General features: G+C 37.3%; 1 protein-coding gene across 13 annotated transcripts in view; it reads left to right on the top strand.

The window, feature by feature from the left end:
- The first annotated feature begins 530 nt into the window (after positions 1-530).
- Positions 531-25,971, top strand: part of PCGF5 (polycomb group ring finger 5) — a 152,813-nt gene continuing 127,372 nt past the window's right edge. For 3 of the 13 annotated variants that reach the window (XM_056802659.1, XM_007478826.3, XM_016427420.2), the window contains exon 1: positions 579-842. The gene's annotated coding sequence lies outside the window, so the exon portion shown is untranslated. Of the gene's footprint in view, positions 843-1,069; positions 1,459-11,673; positions 11,899-12,731; positions 12,778-25,971 lie in introns of those variants that run through there. The other 10 variants (XM_056802626.1, XM_016427430.2, XM_056802624.1 and 7 more) reach the window with 9 other exon arrangements.

Below are 25,971 nucleotides of genomic sequence, written 5' to 3'. Positions count from 1 at the left end.
GTTTCATCTTATCGCCCTGGGTCCAAGTTTCTAATCAAATAAAAGGTTTGAACTCAATGACCTCTAAGCATTTTAGAGAGAAAAGGGACCAATGAGTGGAAGGTTCCTAAAGAAGAGAAAATTTGATGGTTTCAGGTGCGTTGCTTCCTAACCTTAACAAAGTCTATGGCCTTGAGAAAGCCTCCAGCCCCACCATGGCCAAGGTCGGGCAATTGCAGGTGGGAGAATCATAGACCCATAGAATGTTCTAACTGGAAGGGACCTTAAAGGTCATCTATTCTACCCCTTTACTGTACAAGAGAGCGGATGGGCCAGTGGGCACTAAGCAGATCTCGAGGCAGCACCCCCCCCTCCCCCCGTGCTTCTAGAGCCCGCACGGCTGCTGGTTCCATTCCCCGAGGCCCCGCTAAGCAGCGGAAAGACAGCGGTGCCCAGCAGGGAGCCCAGGGAGCTGCGCGCTTGCTCTCAGGCCACGCGGGCAGCAAGAGGCAGTGCCCCAGTTTGTGGCCAATCAGGGAGTACGGGCTGTGCCCCGAGCCGGGCGGGCAGCGGTGCGTAAACAAACCCACGGAAACTCCTCCGCCCCCTCCGCGCTCCCTCGCTAGCCTCGGGCGCCTTGGGCTCCGCTCTTGCGCGCTCCTGCAGTTCGGAGTTCTCCCTCCTTCCCCTGCCGCTAACACACCCCACTCCTCCTCTTCCTCCTCCTGTGAAACTCCTCCGAGCCACTGTTCAGTTACCTACCGCCTCCCCACGCGCGCGCGCACACACACATACACACACACACGCAGGCACACACCACACATACCACACACACACACAGATCATGGCCTTTGGAGAGCAAGGTAAGGCATTTGTGAGGTGCGGGAGCCTCCTTCTCTACCCAGGGCGGGCCGGGAAGTTTCTTGCGTAGTTTCCCCCCCACCCCCGCTTGGTGGGGCGTGCTGAGGAGTGGTTGGAGGGGGGTCGCTGGGGGTTGTGGCTGCGGGGCTGTCGGGCAGGGCTGGGCAGGGCTGGGCCGGGCCGCGCTGGGCAGGGGGTGGAGGAAACAGCCGCCCGATCCGCCCGTCGTCATATGTCACAAGTTGCCCAACAAGCCGGGGGCCGCGGCGGGCTGCGGGGCCAGGAGGGCGTCTGGTAAGGGGCTGGGAAGTACAGTTGTGCGGGCCGCTAGAGGCCACTAACTTTCTCCTCCGGGAAGATCGAGGTTCCGCCCCGGTCACCCGCGGCTCCTGCCCATAGTTGTGACCGGAGGGAGCCCATGCGATATGTTTGAAGAAGCTGACGCAGTTGGTGACGCTCGTAGCTTCCTGATGAGGGACCGGGAACAGCCGCACATTCACTGTGTTGGGTAACAAGCTCCGCTTTTGGCCGCTTCCCCCATTCAGGATTGTTCTAGCAACGCACCCCGGCGGCTAGTTAGGGAGCCGCGGGCCCGTGTCCAGAGCATCTGTTCCCAGGGTAATTATCTCTGGCTAATGTGCCATGGTAGCGCGGTTCGCTTCCGTTTTGATTAGCTCGGATTATTATATAAGATGTCACAGGAGGGAGGGAGGGAGGCAGAGGGGGAGGGAGAGCAGGCAGGCGGGCGGGAGGCGCGTTGCGAAGGCGTTTTTTTCCTCCTTTAGCAAGTTGTGGGGGAGGGGCAAGCAGGAGGGAGCAGGCGAATCGCTTGGGGCTGAGGACCTGGGGACCCACCTGTGTGCCCTCCGGCGCCTCTCCCTGGCTCATCCCCACGTGCATTAGCGGTTGGCTGGGGACGGGGGGAAGAGAAGGAGGAAGACGATGGTGATTTGTGCGTATATGTGTTTGTTGCGAAGCTCTTGTGCCATAGCTCAAACCTGCATGGTGCCCTCCCCGCCCCTTTTGCCCCTTCTACCGGCGGCTTACTTGAGGTGTGTGGACCTTAAATCCGCGATTTAAATATTAAGAAATCTGCGTGTGCGCCCGTATAGTACGTACGGAACGGAACGTGTGGCCGCGCTCTGAAAGACGCGTGAATGAATCATCGGCTGCATGGAATGAGCGCTGATGATTCACCCGGGCGAGGCACACACACACACACATACATACATGCATACGTACATATAGACGCGCGTATTCCGTGTGTGCCTTTATTGACAGTGAAAGCAGAAGAGAAGACTCAGAAATTGGGGCCGGGGATTTGCACATCTCCCTGAAGGCTGGCTTTGAGGCTGGGGAAAGGAACCCTTCTCAATCTCCAAATCTTATTCTAAATCCCTAAAGTGTCTTAATCGAAGTTACCTGATCTGACTCACAGTCGGGTTGTATTAATTACATTCAGAATTTACTTAGTTTGGATGCCCAATTCATAGGGCTAGATTAGCCCAGCAACATCTATTTTCCTCTCTCTTCTGGGAGAGGTGAAGTAACTAAGAAAAATGCCTGGAAATAATTTCAGCAGTTTTACTGATAATTTACTGATTTAGATCGTTAGTTGAGCCTAATAATCTTCTGTGAGACTCATCTGTGAAGTATGCACTTCTTGCTTTTGGCAGTCATTTATTATTATTGGCCCCCACTTATATGCCTCTCTGTCTCCTCTTCTCTTCTCTTCTCTTCTCTTCTCTTCTCTTCTCTTCTCTTCTCTTCTCTTCTCTTCTCTTCTCTTCTCTTCTCTTCTCTTCTCTTCTCTTCTCTTCTCTTCTCTTCTCTTCTCTTCTTCTCCCTCCTTTCCCCCCCCCCCCCCCCCTTTCTCTGTCATTTGAGAGGACCAGTACAAGTACATTAGCCAGTATTCTTGACTATCCCTGGCTTCTCTTCAAGGCTAAAGCAGTTCCGGAATACCATAGAGATAGAAATATAGGGCTTGGTTGCCTTTGTAAACTCTTGTTCTTAGGTATTATTAGGGGTGTTAGTTCTCTGTGTTTTGGCATGACATTTTCTGCTTCTGTGAACAGATGGCATCTGTAGTGAGTAGTTAAGTAAGCATTAGAGTTGAAGATGCTCTGAATGATGGAAAAACCTGAGTTTAGAAGGAAGCCATTTAGTGCTTTGCCATTTTATATTGTAATGTACAGCTTTTAATTGTTGATTTGAAAGTGATACAGAAAGTTTGGGAAGCTTAAATGTATCCTGAAAAGTTCAATTCCCATAATAATGTACCTACTCCTTATTAAATTGTGTATACTTATGTTAATTTTTCTTCCTAAGATAATGCCCAAATATTACTTCAGTATTGGGAATAGCTCACAGTAGATAGGTAGTATTCAGTATTTATGCAACAATTATGCATTTAACTAGAATTATAGATGTTAGGGAGGAAAAGGGTTTGGTGAAAAGTATTTGAGTTGAAATCAGATAGCCTGGATTTACATTTTGGCTCTAAAATTTACTAACATTGTAACCTTGAGCAGGTCATTGAATTTCAGCTTCTTCACCTCTGAAATGGGTGGGTTGAGCTGTCTATTTTGTCTTAAAAAAAAAAAAAAAACCTATGGATTTGTCCAGCAAATATTTGAAGATCTCATTTAACTTTTTTTGTCTTAAAAAAGGGAATTCTAAATTTAATGACCCCCCCCATGCATTTCTATGTACAAAGTATAACTGAAAAATAGTATTGTGAAAATGCAAATCTATATCATGGAAGCCTTACTTTTTAAAGTAATTAATAAATTCGTTATTTTACTTTCAAAAGATGTCCTGCTTGCCTTTGTTTTCTTCTGCACTTCTCTCAGTCTTCTCTGCACTAAAAAAAAAAATGCTTCAAAGACCATCTTTACTTTTCTTCTTCATTTGAGATCCCAATTGCTAGCTGTGTTCTCCTCTCTTAGCCCACTGCTTCCTATACAAAAGAAGGTAAAAAGTAAAAAACAAACATTATTTTTTTCTAGCTCTGATCAGTCACTCTGCATCAGTTTATACAAATCTTCCCAGGTTTCTTTGAAACTATTCAAATATTATCCCAAATGATATAATATTTATAAAGTACTAAGCTCCATAGTTGGCATATGGTAGATGCTTAATAAATTCTTATTCCCTGGACTTTCCTTCCTCTTGCCATTTCCCTAGATGACCTTTATACCATGCCCCATTCTAGCATTCTATAGTTCTTGAAATCATCTAATTCATACAACCAAGCTAAAAAGTTGGAAAATTTTCACTGCTGCTATTAAGTTCAACAGCGGGATAGAATAGCTGACCTAGAGTCAAGAGGACTCATCTTCCTGAGTTCAAATATAACCTCAGACACTTCCTAGCTGCATGGCCTGAGCAAGTCACTTAATCCTATTTGCCTCAATTTCCTTCATCTGTAAAATGAGCTGGAGAAGCAAATCGAAAGCACTCTTTGTGACTCCATTTGGTAGTCAATAGAGTCAGACATAACTTAGAACAACATATTTATATGTGTATGCACACATTTTATAAAAGATTTTAAACATTAAACATAGATTTGAATTTAATTCAAAATTTGTGAATTTGTTGATGGAGTCTGTAACCTATTCATACCTATCTGTCCTATATGACTATTTCACATATAACCTCTAAAACAAACTAAAATTTAAATGTTATACCTCACAATTATCATTAAATAAGAATTAAAATTTTGGAGATTATATACTATTATATACACATACAAAAGGCTATTCTTTTTCCAAATTTTTTCTTGCCCCCCATTTAACTAATGAAAAATTAGAATTTGCTATTAAGACATTCATCAATCAGATCTTCACCTATATATTTCATTAAATTTCAGTGGCTTCCCCTTCATGTTTAGGAAAAATGTTTTTCCCTTTGGATCAATTTAACTTAAGAATTGTTTGGGATTTGAAGAAGCAGGAAAGCTCATCCATCTTTTTTTTGCTTTTATCAAGGAGAAAGTAAATTAAGCTGTTGAGTTAATCAATTGATTTATTTAAACATTTTTATGGTAACTGATTTTAAAAAAATCTAGTTTTCGCTTTATATATATATATAATAAAAATGAACAAAGATTAGAAAATAGATATACTTATTTTAATTGGCATAATTGCATGTAAGAGATTTGGTTATTTGGAAAGAATATTGGAAGAGGAATCAGGAAACCTGAGTTTTAGATCTGACCCTCCCACTAACAATTTAACTCAACATCTCACTGGGTCTTAATTTTCCTTGTCTATAAAATAAAGGGTTTGGATTAGATTATTTCTGTGGTCCCTTTCAGTTCTAACATTCCATGAAATCAGTCAAGAATGCTTTTTGGATAGTAAAGCAATTGAATCTAGTCAGGCCACGTGATGGAAGGCTAGATAGAGAAAGGCAAATAAAGGAACAAGGAGTTTGGTGGACTTGTTAGGCTTCTTTTTAAAGTGGAAAAAGTTTAGTTGGAGGGAAACAGTGATTTACATTTAGACTTTCTTGACCATGGAGATGAAGAAGGGAGGTTAACAAGAGAGTTTTGTCATTGATTACATGTTAGCAGGACTAAAACAAATTATGTTAGCCTCATGATCTTGTAAGCTGAATGCAGGTCAATTTAACAAAAGTTACCAACTACCAACTAACATGCCAGGCATTGTGCTAAGAACTGGGGTTGCAAAGACAAAAAAAAAAGTCTTCTGCACACAAGTACTTACATTATGCCAAGAGATATAACATTTACACAAATAATTGGATGAAAAGTATTTGCAAAGTATGTGAGGTAGCATGATGTAGTGGAGAGTGCTAGATTTGGAGTCAGAGAGACTCAGGTTCAAATCCTGCCACAGATATTTACTAACAATGTCTGATCCCTGCTTTCCCCATCTGTAAAATGAAAATAGTAATAACATCTATTTCACAGGTTTGTTTCATATGGATCAAATGAAACATCTGTAAAGCACTTTGCAAATTTGAAAATGCTATATGCATTGCTAATTTTGTGAATCATTACTGTATAAAGTAATTACAAAGCAAATCATTGTGAATAAGAGAGCACTAAAAACCAGTAGAATCATAAAAGTCTCTAAGAGATAGCCCCTGAGCTGAGCCTTAAAAGGAGCTAGTGATTACAAGAGGAAGAACTAAGAAAACCGCTTGTACAAAGGTGTGTAAACAAGGCATGGAATGTAGCTAGTTTGACTGGAAGACAGTGTGCAGAGGGAGCATAGATAATTTGAAATAATTTTGGAAAGCTTGGCCAGAATTGGAAAATGAAAAAAAATCAAATGCCAAACTGAGAAGATGGCATTTTATCCTGTTGGCACTAGATAAATAGGAACTTTTTGAAGTTTTCTTGAATGAGAGATTGATGTGGTCAGATGTATTTTAAGAAAAACAATTTGACATTTTCAGATAAGGGTGGAATGAAGGGAAGGGATATGGGAAATAAGGAGATTGTGGGAACTTACTCTATATTTGTAATAATTGAGTAAAAATAAAGGGATTAATGAATATGAAAGACATCAAGGTGGAATCATCAGGACTTGAAGAGTTGAGGATGACTTCGAATTTTGAACAAGGGACTACAAGATTGGTTGGGCACTGGATAGAAAGAAAGGAATCTGGAAGAGGGGTGTATTCAGGGGGGAGGATATCAAGTTCATTAGGGACATGTTAAGTTTGAGATGTCTAAAGGATATTCATTTATAGATGGCCTAGAATTCATAAGAGAGATGAAGGCTGTATGCATTTTTTTTGTTATTCAGTCCTCCCAGTCATGTCCAACTCTTCATGACCTCATTTGGCCTTTTCTTGGTAAAGATAATGGAGTAGTTTGCCATTTCCTTCTCCAGCTCATTTTGCAGGTAAGGAATTGAGGCAAACAGGGTTCAGTGACTTGCCCAGGGTCACACAGCTTATAAGAGTCTGAGGCCAAATTTGAACTCAAGAAGAAGAGTTTTCCTGATTTTAGGCCAGGCATTCTGTCCACTGTGCCATTTAGCTGCTGCTGTGTGTATAGATTTGTGAATTTTTTTTTTTTAACATGAGGAGGATAATTGAACATGGGAGCTGATGACATCACCTAAAAAGAGATGGTATAGAGAAAAAAGAAAGCCTAGGGTTAAAGCCTTGGGGAGACTCACACAGAAGGTGTGGTACATGGATGAAAAAATAGCAAAGTATTTTGAAGAGGAACATATAGGAGAACCAGAACAGAACAGTCACAAAAGCACCCAATAAGGAGAGAGTATTCAGTAGGTGGGGCTGGTCAATGTTAAAATCTTCAGAAAAATCAAGGCCGGTGAAAACACTGGTGTTAAAAAATAGTTCATTGAGAACCTTGGAAAAAATCAGGTTAGTTGAATGTTGGTTAGTAGGCAAATTTTAAGGCATTGAGAAAAGAGAAAAAAAAGTGGAGGCAAGAAATATGTCTTTTCTGGTTGTGAAAAGGAGGAAAAATAAAAGATACTAACTTAAGAAGATGAGGGCTTTTATCACTATGGGGACATCTGGCCATGTTTGTAAGCAGCATTCAGAGAGCCGGTGGATAAAGAGAAATTAAAGATTGGAGAGAATGCTCAGGGGAGAAAAACTTCAGGAAAAAATGGAAGTAGATGTGATCAAGGGCACAAGTTAGAGGGATTGGCCTTGTCAAGGAGAAGAGCTATCACTTTTTCAGAGACTGTAGCAGAGGGAAGGAGGAGAAAATAGGAGTTGGCTGATGGTGAAAGTTATAGCTTGTAATAGGAGATAGAATCCTCTGTTGAAAGGCATCAGGAGAGAATAGTGTAGGTAGCTTCAAGAGAGAAGAGATTGGTCATGGTACTGTTTGTAATCCTTGTTACTGGGTAGGGTTGGGGTGATGGCTCGTAGACTTGGGAGATCTGAACTGCTGTGAGATAAAATAGTCCAGTTCAGCACTGATAAATATAAGGAGCCCTTGGGAATAGGAGAACCAGCAGATACCCACAAAGGGGTCAACCAGCCTAGATTGGAAACAGTAGGTCAGAGTTACCATGCTGAGAGGGATTATGCCTGTGAATGACTGGGTCAAAGAGTGAGATTTGATTAAAAAAAAAAAGACCAAGAAGGATGAAAAGAGGTTTGGAAGAAATAATCTGGGGAATTGTGATATCATCAGTGAGGTATGAAGAGTCAATAAAAGGTTTACCTTGAAATAATGAGGGCCCATTTAAAATTAGAAAGCATACTTTTTTCTTATAGTAGATTTTTTAATGGATTTTTTAAACCATCTCTGTAGTTTCCATAAATATCCATTTCCCCTCTCCTTCCTAGAGAGCCATATTATAACTAATGGTATTTTTAAAAACAAAAAAAAACATATTTAATTGTTCAATACATCAGAAAGCTTAAAATGTGCACAAGGGAAAAGTGGGAGAATCTTCTCAAATATCTTTTTAGATATGCTTATTCTTTATAATTTTACAACATTTACTTTTTTATGGTTCTTTCTGTATTGTTCTGGTCATCGTATATATTGTTTTCTTTGCTCTGTGCTTACTTCATCAGTTTATGGAAATGTATTGCATATCTACTATATGCCAGGCACAATGATAGTCACTGAGGATACCAAGAATGATTAAAGACAGTCCCTGCCGCTCACAATCTAATGGTATGAACCACATGAAAATAACTCTATAAGCAAAATATATGCATATACATATATATGATGAATTGGAAATGCTCAACAGAAAAAAGGCATAAGTATTTAGAGGAATCAGGAAAGGCTTCTTTTAGAAGGTGGGATTTTAGCCAAAATTTGAAGGAACCCAGGGAGGGCAGGAGATGATAGAATTTCAAGCTTGGAGGGCAAGTCAGTGAAAATATCTGGAGTCCATAGATGATGCATCCTTTATGAGGAACAGCAAAGATGCCTGAGTTACAAGATTACACTATATCACAGTAAGGTTTAAGAACACTGAAAAGGTAGGAGAGGGCCAGGTTGTGATGAAGAGCTTTGAATGCCATAAAGAAGATTTTGAGTTTGATCCTGGAAGTGATATGTAACCACTGGACTGATTGAATAGATAAGTGACATAGTCAGTTCTTCGCTTAAAGAAGATCGGTTTTATTAGGTGGAGTGGAGAGAAATGTGGTTCTCATCCGAATTTTCCTCTGAACTTCTTTCAAGCAGAAGAGGACTTTATCTCTAAAATTTCCTCAGACTGCTGTTGTGTCTTATTCTTCTGATCTTTGCCATCTCATCTTCTGTTGCTCCTTTTCTGATTTCTGATGCCTCCTGTTTCAGGGGCTGTTTTATGACCCATCTTTGACCTAAGTTAAAAAACCTAGAGTCCACAATTCTGTTGATATAAACATGATACAATTTTTCCATAGTCTCCAAATAGTTCTTTGATTTATGTTTTTCGCAGCTTTATTTTTAAAACCCTGAAAACCATACTTAAATGAGCTAATTGGTAGCAATGCATTATAGACATCAATGTCTTGAGCCTCTGAGAGCTGCTTTCAAACTAGTCTCAATAAACTTCTCTGAGGAATATCTCAAACTTCTTTTGATTAAAGAAGGCACCAATTAGTAAAGCAGTTCTCCAGGGTGGAAGGCCACTGACCAGAGATACAAAATATCATTTTCTACCCTCTTCAGAAACTAAAATGTACACATTTGAAAGAGATAGTACTTTGCAGGCTGACAGGGAGGAATGGAGCAAACCACAAAGGGAGGAGAGATCGCTTCTTATGGTGGCCAGCAATAGATGGAAATGGCAATAAGGAGCTTGGAATTTGCTTATTCCTTTTCCTATTTTAGTGTGTAAGTGATCTTGCTGGAAGGTGGTCGGGGTGACAGTGTCATAGGGAAGGAACCAGTGCAAGAAGATGAAAGGAATGGGAGAGGAAAGGGGGGCATAGCTAGTTGTAGAGCCAGGGTGTGGTAGATTAATACACTGCTTCCCATTAATACCCACAGTTTAGAATATACAAGAGGTATCTTGCTAGATCCAATTAGGTGTTATACCAAATTTCTGATTTTTTTGTTAACTTCTATTGTAATTTTATAGGTGTATTTGCTTTATGACTTTTTAAAGGTTATCTTGGGAAGAAAAGATAAATCAAGGAAAGGATTTAACTGTTCCCTAGAGACTGGTACCTGACATGTTAAGATCACAGGGAAGAGATTTTCTACTAAGGAGAAAGTTCTATTGACTGGAAAAGACATAACAGAAAGGGTTACTAGGAAGGTAAAAACCTACAATGAGTTTAACTCTTACCTAGAGCAGATGAACTACCTCCTAGGGAACTGAAATAACATAATTTATGTGACAACATAAAAAGGATGCGCTGGACAGTTCTAGAGACACCACAGTGTAGTACTATATATGCAAATTTTCTTTTTCTATTAATATTTTATCCCTGTTGGTTTATCTGCTTAGGCTCAGGTTCTTTAATTGACTTGTCTTCCTCCTGAGATCTTTGGTAATTTCACCCCTCCCCATTTCCCCCCATTTCTTACTGTCTGATTCCCTCCCTTTGGATGGCAGTTTTCTTGGAACCTGGGTCTTAGAGTTTCATCTTTCACCCATTCTGGGAAATTTTTGGCTCATCAGTCTGGGCCCCCAAGAAGAACTAGCCCCCCTGGATGCAAAGCACTTTTTCTCAGGCATGGTTGGAGTTCTGCACAATCTCAAGTGTGTGTGTCACAGGTTTCTCTCACCTTGCTATTGTGGTGTAAGTAAACAAATATCTTCAATTTGGAATTCCAAGCACAGGGGAAGGAGAAATGGAATTTAAAGTTGAGTTCTATTGCAAGTCCCTGGGATGGTTTGTGTAGCCCTACTGCCAGGAGTGTGTGGTGGATGGTAGGGGAGAGGACATTGAAAGACATTAAAGTTGCTTTATCTTTTGTGCATTATTGCTATTTTGGAGAAATAAAAAAAATATCTAGCATTTCTCCATTTTGTTGTTCATGTAACCCAGAAGTTTCTTCTATGAATGTGCTATAGGTAAGATCAAAACACAAAGTAGTATATAAATACCTCCACAGTGTTGCTTTTGGGGCCTCACCTATGGGGTGTGAACCACACTTCTCTCAATTTGACTCTCCCAATTTATTCTCACATTAGCAGATCTAACTTCTCCAAAGATGAGCTACAATGCAATCCTAGGGCAACCCTGTCTAGGAAAAATGTTCTTCCTTTACTCATCACTCTAGGTCTTGGGCCTCCATCCAATGTATTTTCTATCTATATCACTAACTACTCACAAAGCAACATATCTGTTGTGTGTATGATGTTGATATAACCAACCACTCATAACATTAATACTGCGGGTTCTTAAACATAACCATTTACCTAGAAGGTAAAAATAAGTAATAGAATTATAGATAGATACTCCTATTAAAGTAAACTCATATATAAGAAAATATTACAATATACATATAAACCCAGATCATATTTTGCTGCCAGTACAAACATCTGCAGACATCAGTTACTGGCCCCATCAGGAACATCTGCACCACATGAAAATACTACTCACTTTGGTTAGTTTCTTCAGCTGGGGAAGTCCTCTTCTCTAATTGCATATAGCCATTAATACTCTTTCAATTAATTGTAACTCCTAAAAAAAGGCATTTAGAAGGTGTTAATGTAAAGAGCAATTGTCTTTAACTTAGAGAAATACAAAACTGGGCTCACTATCTGTTGATGATACCAGCCCAGTCAAATCTTTATCCACTTAGATATCCATGCCAGCCAGTCAGAATGGAGCTCGCAAGCATCACAGCTCTTCTCACCAGTACTCTAGAGCAGTTGTAAAGCCTCCTTTGCTTTTCCTTCTCAGATCCGTGGTGGCAGAAGAGAGCAGCAAGCCCTTAGGAAAAGCTTCAACTCTTCCCAACTCTCAGTTGGTACTGAAAGGCAGTAGCTCTCCATGGAACTCTTGACTGATGAAATAAGGCAAATCAGGAGTCTTTCATCTGAAGCCTTCTTTCAGCTGACTTCTAAATGCCATACGTCCAACAGAGCAGCTTTTTGAACTCTCCAACCGGGTCTTCAGACCTTTCAGGTTCCCTTCCCATACTATTGTCTTCTGTGATACCTCTTAAACTCCTCTTATTCAGAGCCTGAAATGAGACTCTTGATTGTGATTCTCCTTTTACTTAAGAAGTCACATTTCACCAAATTTCTCTTAATAAAATCAACAGCCCTCCTTCAATCATACCTGAGTCTTCAAACATTTTTATATTATTTCTCATTTTCTCAGTTTTACCTGCTTTAGCCATAAAACATATATGTAAACTAGAGCTGGTACCTATAAAGAGCTCTGCTCTGAAATTCTCAATAAGGTCCTCTGTTCTTGGTGCCACTGAAAATGTATTTCTTTAAAATCCCATTTCTCCAATTTGTAATAAATAATTTTTCCTCTGCATCTGTATCATTATACTATTTCTCAACAAGTGAGACATCATTCCTTCCTTGATGACAATAAATCTGATTTCTCACTTACACACAATAGACCATTCTCTCTGAAACTATCTATATATCCTGTCAGAAAACTGTGGTTCTTCATACACATATTCTTTCAGTTTATATTAAAGTGCCCAGGGCCCTATCCTATCTATTTCCCTCTTCTCTCTGTTCCTCTCTAGATCGTCTTCTTTCCTAAACTGTCCATATCCTGTTTGAAAGTTGTGTTTCTTCAAACACACCTTTTAGTAGTTTACATGAAAGCCCCATGGTCTATCCATCCCCCTCCCCTCTTCTCTTCTACTTCAGCTAATTTAATCATTTAATAATAGTAACTCACATCTATATAGGACTTCTAGATTTATCAAGCCTTTAAGTCATAATAATCTTGTGAAATAGATAATAGAGTTCTTTTTCCTCCATATTTTACAGATGAGAAAACTGAGGATCATAAAATTTTCCCAAGATCACACAATTAGTAAGTATCAGATCTGGGAATCAAACCTAACTCTCTCTTGACTCTGGGCCCAGTGTTCTCTCTTATTTGTTCATTTAACTTATGAAGAAATACCAAATAAAACTCCAGCATTGATGGTGTCTTGTTTCCTCATTCGTGCCTCAACTAGGCAAGCATCATGCTGACAGGAAATAAATAAATTAGATTTAAACTGGCAAAAGATGTCAATGATGACATAATGGTTGCCTAAGAAATGATTGTTTTATCTTAAAAAATATCTTCACCCACATTCCTGATTCTGTCACCCACTTAAACTGAATTGTCTCAGTTTATTCCTTCACATTTCATGAATTTGAAATTCATTTTAATTCAGATGAATTAAATGAACAAAAATGATTTTTCAGTAACATGAGTAAGTATAGGGTGCTAAAAATGAGCAATACCATGAGGTTTCCTAAATGTGGCTTGGCATTCCTTGATTCATTCTGTTCAGCTAGATTCTGCTTCCTACCTCTGTCCTATCCCACACTCTCAGGAGTGGCAAAAAAAAAACATCTTAGAAAATTTTTTGGTGGGGAGAGGCATATGTATGCATATGTAAAGGTAATCTGTGATTTCACTGGTTTAGGGAACTCTCAGTGTGGGCTTTTCTTGCACTGCAATTTAGTCTCAGCAAATTACCTAGGGCAGTAAGAGGTTCAGTGGACTTGCCTAAGGTCACCTAACCTGTATGAAACAAAGGTAGGGCTTGAACTCAGGCTTTCAAGACTCAGAGGCCTTCTTTCTAGACCTATGATTATTTCAGAATTGAGTATGTCTGCAATTTCAAATGTTAATTTTTTCCAGGGGAGTTAATTTAAAAAGGAAAAGGTAAGGAATTTTTTTTTTAACCCTGAAAGTAAAAGTTCATTTCATTTCATTATCTAGCTTTCTTTTCCCCATTTTTTAGGTTAAAGATGCTTGTATCTTGTTGCACAGAATTTTTGGCTAAAGTGTTCTTTTGAAGAAATTGGTATAGGAGAGAGAGAGTTGTACTTTCATGAGGATTTAAGAAATCAGAAGGAAATATCTGGATCGACTTTAGAGATTTCCTGATCTCCACCCTTCTTGCAAATATTGAATCTGTCTAGATCTAAATATATGTATCTAGGTTTTAGTAATCTATGTAATAGATGCTCTGATTCATTTCTATGGGGCAATTTAGTTTGATTTAACAAACTTTTAAAAGTATGCAGTTAATCATGTTGGAAAGTCTATGAATATTTTAAAGATAATTATATTCTTTAAGTGGCCAAGCTTGGAGGTTCATACCTCTATCCTTCCATTAAAGCTTGTGGATGTCTTGAAATTAGGGATTTCTGAGCTGGAATTGAGCTAAATCTGTCCCTTTAAGGTGAAGCGTGCTTAAAGAGCACTGAATCAGCCCATGTTGGAAAAATGGTGCAGGTTAAAAGCTTCTGTGCTAGTCACTATTGAGATTGGGCCTGTGAGTTGCCTGCTCTACTTTCAGCCTGGGCAACATAGACAGACCCAGTCTCCAAAAAAATAGTTATACCATTAATCCAAAGCATACTTATTGAAGTGAGTGACTTTATGACCCAACTAATTATCATTTTAATGAGCAGCCTTGGGAAGCATTCATAGAGTTAGTTCCTACACATATCTCCTAGAACTTTATTACTTGTGACTCACAGGGAATGATCAACCTCCCTTTATGAGTATTGTGGTCCTCTGAGTATGTCTTCCAGATAATACATGTAGTTGCCTTAAACATGGACCAGTGATTGTAGGAAGGATTCCTTTTGGTTTACCATATTACCCACAGATGGTTACTTGCTAGACTAAGGTGTCCATTTATGGGAATTGACAGAAGAAACAGATGGTCTTATAAAGAACACAGATGTCACTTGATAGGAAGAATGGCACTTGAAGTGATGATCAGGAATGTCATAAATGAAAAATTTGTGTCCATTTGATCAGGTGACATTCCCATTTTCTATATAGTTTAAATAAAAAATCATGGAAATGGGGACATTTATATAAACTTGCTTTTGATTCCCTTCAAATATAGTCTCTACATAGATAATGGTCTAATATTTATCTTTTATCTGGTTAATATATAAAGAATAAAACCAATTCTTTGTAGATCATAGATGTCTAGAAATTCTGTGAGTGTGTGCCATGATGATAAGTACAAGTTTTCACTTGTAAAGGGTATGGAGTTAGTGGCAGTTGGAAAACTCAATTTAGTACTCTTGTGAGTACTAATAATGCTGCTGCATTATTTCTTTGGAGGTAAAACTTGTCATTACAAACAGATTTCAATTGACCTTCAGAGTTGTTGGCATTTTTATAATTGAATGTACTATCTGTCTATAGTTTAATCTTGGTTCTACCTACTGTGTTCTAAATCATTTTCTGCAAGACTTTGAATTTGAATCCATTTTCTTTGAATCTTTATATTTTTTAAACATTGCAATAATAATCTATTGCATTCATATTCAAAGTTTGTTTATCCATTCCCTGGTTGATATGCATTTATTTTCTTTCTACAAAAATATGCTACTATGAATATTTTGCTGTATTTGTAGCCATTCTTCCCAATTTTGATTTCTCTTATGGTAAATTCCTGGTAGTGGGCCCATCTGAGTCAAAAGATGTGAACAATTTAGTGACTTTTCTTGTGTAATTTTGGGCAACTCATATAACGTCTTTGGTTCTATTTCCTCATATACAAAATGAAGGGGTTTGAAATGATTGTTAATTCATTGTTCATTCAAAGTCTAAATCTCTCTATGTGCTGATATTAGAAAATGGTATGAAAGAGTATAAATGGCTGGAGGTACTAAACCTGGTAAAGGTCAGCACTGTATAGACAATTTACCTGTTCACTCCCTAATAGGTGTCTTGAAGATAACATATGAATCCAAAAATTGAACTGGGTAATTTAGGCCTATTAAGTTCTGTAGCAGAAACCTTAGCCCAGTGTGGGGTATAAAGGTTTATTTGCCAGTGTAATCAATCTGATACTACAACTAATTAAAAATTTAAATTAACCTTTATACCATAATTTCATAAAATATGTTTTTTCTTGTCAAGCTTTTTAACAATGAAATGTATCATTTAAAAACTTATGTTCTATGAGAAATATAGTTAAGGTTTATATCAATATTTCAATGTTGAGGAAAATTATAATATTGTTTAGATTTATTATTGTTAACCATTTGTTTTTTCCTGAATCCTTGATAAAGTAGCAAACAGCATGATATGAAAAAAACTGTTTGCCTAAGGAAAGTGGGAATAGCTGAATTTTTTAAGTTGTACTAAAAAAGCATCATGATTTGATTGTATAAATCTGTAGTTTAAAAAGATCTTCTCCATACAATTCAATAAAATAATTTTACAAGATTTGTAAATGTTATAATAAATGTAATAAAATAATACCAAATTTATAATTTGTTATAATATAAATTATGATAAGTATAAGTTATGGATAAGTTGCAATCTGCCTCCATGTTCAGAGCTTCTACACAGGCACAAAATAAAACAATTTTCCTATGCAGAAAAAAATGGTGTTTATTTCTCATAAATTTAGGGATTTTTTTCTAATGAATAAAAAGTTGGAGGGTTCAGAATATTTTTAAATGTCTGACATGGCCTATCATCGTGGTGAGCAGAGTGGATCAGTGACTCTAAATGATGACTTTGGGTCATCATTCTACATATTTGATGTATTTTCATTGATCTTATGGCAAATATTATGTGCCTTTCATCTTCCTAAATCAATTTTTCTTTTTCTTATTTTTCATTAAATGCTGAAATGGCCAAAACTGAATGAACTGCTTCACCTCTAGTGTCAAAGCAAAAAAACCTCTTCTCTAAAGGAATAAATGAGTATTTGAATTGCTATACTCTTTTATACTAGTCTGTTATAGATATTCAGAAAATAGATGGTGGTGGTAGTTTGGTAAATTTAGCAAATACTTACCTTAAATTTAAAAAATGGTCATTCTAATCTGCTGTTTTCCCCTTAATTTAGAAACCTTCTAGTGTTTTATTTATTCATTTCTTGATTCCATTTTCCTTCACTTTCACTTTAGGATTGTTAGCTAGTCATTATCTTGCTTGACAATATTTTGGCTTATCAAAGAGATTCTTATATTCATTATTGTTTTGATCTAGTATTTTCACTTTATTTTGTAGTTTTATATTTTTTTCTTCTCACAATAACCTAAATATATTCATAAATTAGGTGTATCTGCATTTGTTTTTAAACCTCATGATTTCAATTCCATTCTTGGAATTGAAAAATATAGATTCTAGTTCTATCCCTATAACTTTTGAGTCTTATAACTTTGGGAAAGTCACTTAATCTAAGTCTGTGTTACCTAATTTCTCAGTTGGAGGTTATGATAGCTCTCTACCTACTTCATAAAAATTATCATAAAGATCAGATGAGGTTCTATAGCATCACTTTAAGAATAGTTCTTTATGATAACTCACATTTTATATAGTCCTTTAAATTTGGAAATAATAGTTACTCTGAGGGTTACATAGTTCAAGTAAAAAATATTTTTCCAACTTATACATTGATGTGCTAAGGTTTGCAATCCCATGATTTTCAAGTACAAGTGTAACTATAATAATTATTGCTCCTTTTACATAAGAAAATTGAGATTCAGCAAAGATAGATGACTTGTCCATGCTTGTGTCAGAGTTGGGATTGAAAAAAGTACCCTAAGACAAAAACCATCTGAATGCAATGAACAAATATTGTTTATACAGATATGGACAGATGTAAATAATTACTAATTGGTGTTCATGGATAGGCCAAGTCAATAGAAAAAAACACAACAAAATGACAGTGCTTTCTAAATTAATTTTACTTATTTAGTGTCATGCCAATAATGGCAGCTAGGTGGTACAGTGGATAGAGAGGTAGACTTGGAGTCAGGAAGACCTGAGTTTAGATCTAGCATTAGATACTTACTATGTATTGCTGGACAGGTCACTTAACCTCAGCTTGCCTTAGTTTCCTCATTTAAAAATAGAGATAATAACACCTACCTTCCAAGGCTGTTGTTAGGATTAAATGAGATTGATAATTGTAATGGATTTAATGCCTGGTGCATAGTATGCTTTATATAAATTTCAATTATTATCTAATTATGAGAATATTTCTTTATAGAGCTAGGAGAAAAAAATTTTCTTGAGGGGAAAGTGGTCAAGAATATCAAAGGAATTATTGAAAAAAGTGGGAAGAGAGGGTCCTAACAGTACCAGATCTCAAACTACACTATAGGGCAACAAAATAATTTGGCACCAGTTAAGAAATAAAGAGATTAATCATTAAAACAGATTAGGTACATGGCATGTACAAGCAAATGAGCACAGTAGACTAGTGTTTTATTAACCCAAAGACTTCTACGATTTGAGTAATAACTCACTTTTTTTTGGCAGAAACTTGGGGAAATTAGTCTAGCAGAAGGTAAACCTATACCAAATTCTCACAATATATACCAAGATAACTGCCAAATCAGTACATGACTTAGATGTGAAGGGTGACATCTTAAACAAATTAGATGAGCAAGGAGGAAATTATCTGTCAATAATGGGATGGATGGGGTGAAGGGCAGCTGGGTAGCTCAGTGGATTGAGAGCCAGGCTTAGAGATGGGAGGTCCTAGGTTCAAATTTGGCCGTAGACACTTCCCAACTATGTGACCCTGGGCAAGTCATCGCCTAACCCTTACCACTTTTCTGCCTTGGAACCAATACACACAGTATTGATTCCAAGATGGAAGGTAAGGGTTTAAAAAAAAATAATGGGATGGATGGGAGAAAATTCATGACCAAAAAGAAAAAGAGAATATCATAGGTAGTAAAACAGACGATTTTGATTATATAAAACTAAAAAAGGTTTTTGCACAAACAAAACCAGTACAGCTAAATTAGAAGAAAAGTGAATGAAGGTAGGAGGAGGGGGAAATCTTTGTAATAAGTTTCTCTGATAAAGGTCTCTTTTCTAAGACATAAAAGGAGCTGACTTACTAATAAATGTCATTTCTTCATATGATAAATGGTTGCTAACTATACATGTTTACCATAAGTTTTTAAAAAAATAAAACATAGGGGGAATTAGAGTAAGAATGTAGATCTTTGTGAAAAGAAAATTAAATTCTAAAACAGAATAAGACTTCTGACTTTACCATTTTTAATACTCGTTCCATTATTCAATGCTGCTTCTCTCTATAAACTCTCTTAGGTTGTAGTAGGATATGTAGTAGCTACAATTGTGTCTGTAGAAGATTGTGCAACATCCTGAATTGAAATTACTTAACTTTGTAGATAAATAGGTGGTGTAGTAGCATAGAAGGAACTGTGAATTTGGGGTTTTAGATTGCAAAGGGGAAAGCACATTCAAACACTGGAGAGCATGGTTAGTGATGCTGCCACTTCTAGGGGCAGCCAGTTTCTTATCAGGACAAGATTGAAAGTAAAAGAAAAAACATGTCTACTAGAAAGTGATAATTCTTAATATTAGAACAAGAATCTATCCGAAGAACACAGCGATAGGTGTAGACCAAGCAAGTCTTGGAACTCAGGAAGGATAGAGCTGAAGTAATGGGCCTGAGAGAATAAGGAGTGATAGTGGTATTCTCTCATGGACCTGGTAGCTAAGACTTTGACCCATGAATGGGTTATGGTGTTAAGGGGTAAGTTCAAGAGACTTGGTATCTAGACCACATGTGGTTATGGAAAATTGGGAGAAAACTGGAACTTGAATCCTGGCTCTGGTGTTTTCTACTTTTGTGGCCTTGGGCAAGTCATATAATCTCTGTGCTCTTTTCTTCATTTAAAAAATTAGAAAATTGGGGTAGTTGATCTTTGAAGATCTTTTCAACTCTAAAATCTTATGATCCCTTTCTTTTATAAATCTGAGAAGTTTCATTCTTCTACAATGAAGTAAGTCATATGAAAATAACATTTTTCAAATGCCTAAAGAATTGTCAGGAGTATTTCATGTTGGTTCTATCGTCTATGATTTACATGCATTTATTTCCTTCTCTTATTCTTTATCCCATCTTCTCTTCCTATTTGGAGGTAAAAATTCAGGATTCACTAACACTGTGTAACCTTCTCCTCTGTAAAATTATGTAATTGGAATGATTTCTAGGTTTTTTTCAACCTCAAAGATCATGATTATTTCTGTTTTATAAATTTAGAACCTATCACATTAGGATTTCTTAAACCAGGGAAGCAGCTTGAATAAGAAAAACATTTCTTATCCATATTATTGTTTTTTAAGTTTATTTAATAACTAGGATTCTTATTGTTTTCTTTTAATTTTATTACAAACATATGCCATTTCAGCTATCTATAATATTAGTTTTGTGACTGACCTTAAGAGACTAATCACCACATATAATTATCATTATGGGAAAATAAATCAGAGTTCTAAACAGCTGACTTACAAATGAACTTTTGGAACTTGACTTCTTGATAAGCTGAATATTGCCCATATATAAGAATACATTCTCCTAAATGGCCTTAAAAAAGTAGTAGGTTTGTGTTCTTGCCTAACTTAAACCCTGGTAATGAGGATCTAGTAATCATTTGGAAAATTCCATGAAAACAAAACACTGAATTGCTGATGCTGTCTTAATTGGTCACTGAACCTATTATTCAGAGTTAATTGGATATTGAAAAAGTTTTGTTGTTTTGGGCCTCTTTTCTCTCCCTAGGTTACCAAAGTGAAACATATAACCAATACATTTTTGTTGATTTCACAAAACAATAGACTTTGAGAGTTGGAAGGGCCCTTAGCAGCCCATTTAGTCCAACTCTACATAAAGGAATCTTCACTGTAACATCCCCACAAGGTAGTTATCCAACCCTATGCTCAAAGAGCTGTACGTGAAGACATTGAAGGGATTTGGAACTTCTACCTCTCAAAGCAGCCCATTCCACATTTGGACAGCTCTAATTGCTAGAAGGATTCTTCCAGAGAACCAGCATAAATTTGGCTTCTTGGCAGTTTCTGGGTCCAAACAGAACAAGGTTAATTTCCCTAGCATATGACAACCCCTCAATTACTTAGATTCAGTTACCATCCTTTCCTCTCACCCAAGTAATTTATTTTTCCTTTCAATCTCAACATGTTCAGTTCCTTCAACTAATCATGTTAGCAACTCAAGACTCTTCACCATCTTTGTTGTCTTCCAGGATATTCTCTAGCTAATCAATATCCTTTATTAATGTCAGTGGTGCCTAGAACTGAACATAATAATCCAGATGAGGTCTGACCAAGGCAGAGTGCAGCAGGATCATCACTTCCTATTCCTGGCAGTAGTATTTTACTAATGCCTGGCACATGGTAAATGCTTAAAAAATGTTTGTTGTCTTAATTAGAGTAAAGTGGTCGAAGATTACATTAGCTCTTCTGGTTCTCACATCACACCCTGACCTATATTGAGTTTGTAGTCCACTGGAACTTCTGCTGTCTTCTCTGGCATCCAATATTCTTTTCAGAATAATTGCTGTTTAAACATGTCTCTCTCAACTTATATATGTTGTATTTGTGGAGTTGGGATTTTTTCTTATCCAAGTGCAGGACTACATTTTTCCATATTCAGTTTCATTATCATTTTAATGCTTTTCTCTGTCAGAATCTTGACCATCATCATTTGAGTTAGCTGTCCCTTCAAACTTTGTGTTATAAGCAAATCTGATTAGCATTCTATCCATGCTTTTATCCAAGTCATTGATAAAAATGTTAAATTTATTTCAAACACTGAAATCACTTATTTGGAACACAGTTACCTATTATTATCTAAAAAGGGTCTTCCATGAGTTCCATTCTTTATTATAGCAGTTGTGCAACCTTGGGCAAGATACTTAGTCTCTTTGAGTCTCAGTTTCTTGATCTATAAAATGGGGACAAGAATCTTTGGGCTGTTACTACAAAAGACTGTTATAAGTATCGTATGAAATGCCATGTGAGAAAGTAGACTATAAACTGTAAAGTACACAAAGGAATCATTAAATCAAAGATTAAGTTTGAAAATTGATCTTAAAGATCATCTAGACCCATGGTGGTAAACTTATAGCACACATGCCAGAAGGGGCACTCAGAGCCATATCTGTGAGCACACATGCCATTGCCCTAGCACAGAGTTCAACAGAGCTTGCTGCTAGAAAGCCAGAGGGATGCAGGAGACTGGGCTGCTCCCTTTCCCCTCTCCATGCATGCCTGAAGACATTTTACATCACTTACCCCTCTAGAAGGCTCACCATCACTGATCTAGACCAACTCCTTCATTTTATAAATGAGGCCCAGAGACATTATGCGTCTTGCCTCAGGTCACACATCACCAGTAAGCTGACCACCTATTGATGATAGGTTTTTTAGAACTGTGGCAATTTATGAAACAAACACATATGCAAAAGGACTCTAAGACTTGTACAACACCCTTTCAACTTTGACAATGGCATTGACAGAGTGGAGAGAAAGGTGGCAAAGCATTCTCAGAATCACATAATTTTTATATAGTAATAAACACTGATTTGACTCCTGGTGTTCTAAGTGCAAGATCCTGGTCTAATGACCAATGAGTGGACATATTAGAAGAGGAACTGATTCTTATCAATGCTTGGCATTCTAGAAATGAAATCAGAAGAAAGGAAGGAGTTGCAACTAAGTGAAAAGTTGAATCAGAGGCAGCACTCATTGAAAAGGCAAAGGAATGAGTTGGCAGAGTGAGTTTTGACTTTTTGTCCAGAGGCAGCAAGAAACATTATTTCATTAGATACTTGTTCATTACATATTATAGTACTAATTAAGTATATGCAAAAATACTACTGCAAAAAGTAATGGCAGCTTATATATCAACATTAATTGCTGAGGATGAAAAATTAAAGTAGTATACCCTCTGATATTGGTGCCTTCTATTCAAGTTGGAAAAAAGATGGGACTGAGTTGAAATTATGAGAAATTATGGTTTAGGAAGAAGGAATAGAAAGGTCAGAGGCTTATAGATTACACAGAAACCTCACATTTCTATGGAATTAACACTTCTTTGAGAAAATTGGTAGGCATTAGACATGATGAGCACCAAGTAACACCCTAAAGAAAAAAAATCAATTAAATTTTAACATCTGAAAAGACTTATTGATGTGAGTATTATTCCTGAGTCAGGAATAATTGTTTTACTCCAAAAATGGAGGACAATAGTGAGCAGACAATTCCAGAAGATTGTTTTCTTTCATGGCCTAAGGAAGGGAGGTTTTTCTTTTTTTCCCCATGCTAAACACTGAACAGAAATGTATTTATTGCAATGTCTTTCTTTTTCATTTAAATTAATGTATTTAGTCAATTTTAACATTATTTCTTGGTTAGAAGAGTCATATTATTTCCCTCCCTTTCCTACCCCCACCCTTCACATAGCTGACACTCAATTTCACTGGGTATTACAAGTGTCCTTGATCAAAACCTATTTCCATGTTGTTGGTGTTTGCATTAGGATATTTATTTAGAGTCTACATCCTCAACCATATGCCCTCAACCCATGTGAAGGGAGGCTTTTCTAAAGGAATTGTGTAATTGCAGCTTTCATTCCTTCCTCTCCCACCCCAATTTATATATTGATGATGTTGTCATGATAATAGTTTGTCCCATCTTGTTGAGTTCAGCTATCCTTGAATATATTTAATTAGTGGGAATCATCTAGTATGGATTTCCTCTTTTATTATATGCTTAGCCTTTTAGAGGGTTTATGACATGAAGTTGTGGTTGTTCGTTTGTTTCAGGCATATCTGACACCTTATGACCTCTTTTGGAATTAATTTTCTTTACATAGGCTTTGGAGTGGTTTACCATTTCCTTGCCTAGCTCATCTTATAAATAAGGAAACTGAGGCAAACAGGATTACATGACTTGCCTAGGGTTACATAGCTAATAAATGTCTAAGGCTGAATTTGGACTCAGGACTTCTGACTCCAGGCCTGACACTATCCACTGCACCACCTAGCTGCTCTACATGAAGGCTCTCTTGCTTTCCTCTGTCCCACCAGCGTGAACCTTACCACCTGAAGTAGAGAGTGTTCTTCTGTGATTTGTATCTACTCTTGTTCCTGGTGCCTTTGAAATGTGTGATTCTCTTTCTCCTCCTTGGCAAAGCTCCCATTGCTGCCTTACTCTTCTGTGCCATTTATCCAACAGGCACAGTTTATCATAAAGTACTAGAACTGGAAGAGATCCCTTAGAGATTGGCCAGACTAGTTAGTTATCCTCTTATTATTATTAGAGTCTAGAGAAGGTAAGGGAATTGCCAGTTTCAGACATTTTGTTCATGGCATAGTTGGACCTATGACTCCAGGCTGACATTAAGGCCAATATTTTTTTTATCATGTTGGTTCTCTTATACACCATATTTAATAGGTGCTTCTTTTATCTCTCTTCTTACTTTTGAATTTCACTGATTATACATGTATATGTAATTCTTATTTCCATTATAAAAAATGAAAAAAAACTTATCAAAAATGTCTTAATATAAATGCTAAAATGTATCCCTATCCCGTTCTCTTTCTATGCCCAGTTGCACCATCTAGGGATTTGCAAAAGCTGGGTGATGTTTTCTTGTCCTCTAGATGCTGTCATTAAAAAAATTAGAAATTTAGTATTGGGCTAAATTTGGCTTTAATAACTTATGGATCCTAGTGGCCTGCTTCGGTATTAAGAAATATCTTCATAGATCAGTGTTGGGTGGTTTTGATAATCTGGCTTATTTTGTTAATCTCTTCAGAATGTTAGAGTTGTCATCAACCTTGCCATTTATTAATTATATAATTTTTGGGCAAGTCACTGCTCTCTGCGCCTTAGATTTCTTATTGATGAAATGAGAAGATAAGTTGGTTTCTGAGGCCCCTTTCAGCTTTGAATATTATGATCTTATGACCTCTATGTTTTACAGAAAAGATAATAAGTCTGGAGAAGTAAAAAAGTAAAAAAAAAATCATAACTGTTAGATCCCAGAAGAACTATATCCCTGGTCTCATGACTCCTTGGCCAGTGTTTTCTCCATTGCATAATATTAAAGTAATATACCTGATATGCCTTAAAGCTAGTAATTTAACCCAGGTATGGTTCTATGTCAGATACAGTGCCCTCCTATTAAAATAACTTTACATGAACTAATCAGAAAACTATTATGAAGAAATGCAAAGAAATTAAAGAGAAAGCTATATATGAATGCTTTATTGTTTTTTTACATAGCTACTCTATGCAAAGCAATATATATATATATATGAAATTAATGGGGAATAGAAGATAGATTTATAACCTGTGAGAAATTTAAAATTTAATTAGAGAAACAAACCAACTCCACTATACTAATACTCAAAACTCTCCAGTTAGAGGTCATTGATAATAATCCCATCACCAACATGGAACATAGTACTTCTATGACAAAGTATATAGTCTTAGATAATTAATATGGCCAAGTATTTTATCACTGTACATCCAAACTGGTAATGGACATTTCCAAAAGGAGTTAAACTGCTCTTCCATCTATTCCCATCTATTTTTATTCAAAACTTTTCCATCTTAGTAAGATCTGACAGAACTTCTGTTCTATTGGTATTGCCTTAAGGAACCTCAGTCACATTGTGCCATAATGAGGTCTAGCATAGGAATTTTAGTGATTATGTCATAGCCTGAGATTTAGAGTAAGGTTGACCAGAGTTCAAGTCTTGCTCTGCCACATGCTGACTACCCTGAAGCTATAGGCATGCCACACACAATTCTCACTTCCTCAAACAGTATTCTACGACTGTACTATGATAGAGCAGGAGGTGGTCTGTTTTGGTAGAGGATGCTTCCTCATTAGGATGTATTTCCCTATGCCAATTACATTGGTTCTAGTATAAAAATTGTATATGCATATATACATATATTATGAATAGACAAAGCTATAGAGATACATCTATAGCTATAACCATGTATAACATTTCTATTTTATAGATCAAGGAATTGAGGCTTAGCGAGGTTGTGACTTGCCCACATTGACATAGCTAGTAAGCCATAGAACAAGGAATTAAACCCAGAAGTGGTTCTATACCCATGTTGGTGAACCTGTGATACATACCGGAGTGTGCCAGAGGGGCTGCTCCCTTCCTCCTCTCCATGCACACCTGAGGACAAGTCTCATTCCCTATC

This window comes from Monodelphis domestica, chromosome 1 (genome assembly GCF_027887165.1).
Source record: "Monodelphis domestica isolate mMonDom1 chromosome 1, mMonDom1.pri, whole genome shotgun sequence".
Lineage (NCBI taxonomy): Eukaryota > Metazoa > Chordata > Mammalia > Didelphimorphia > Didelphidae > Monodelphis > Monodelphis domestica.
Note: the sequence above shows the minus strand (reverse complement) of the source record. Positions and strands in the feature narration are given on the sequence as shown.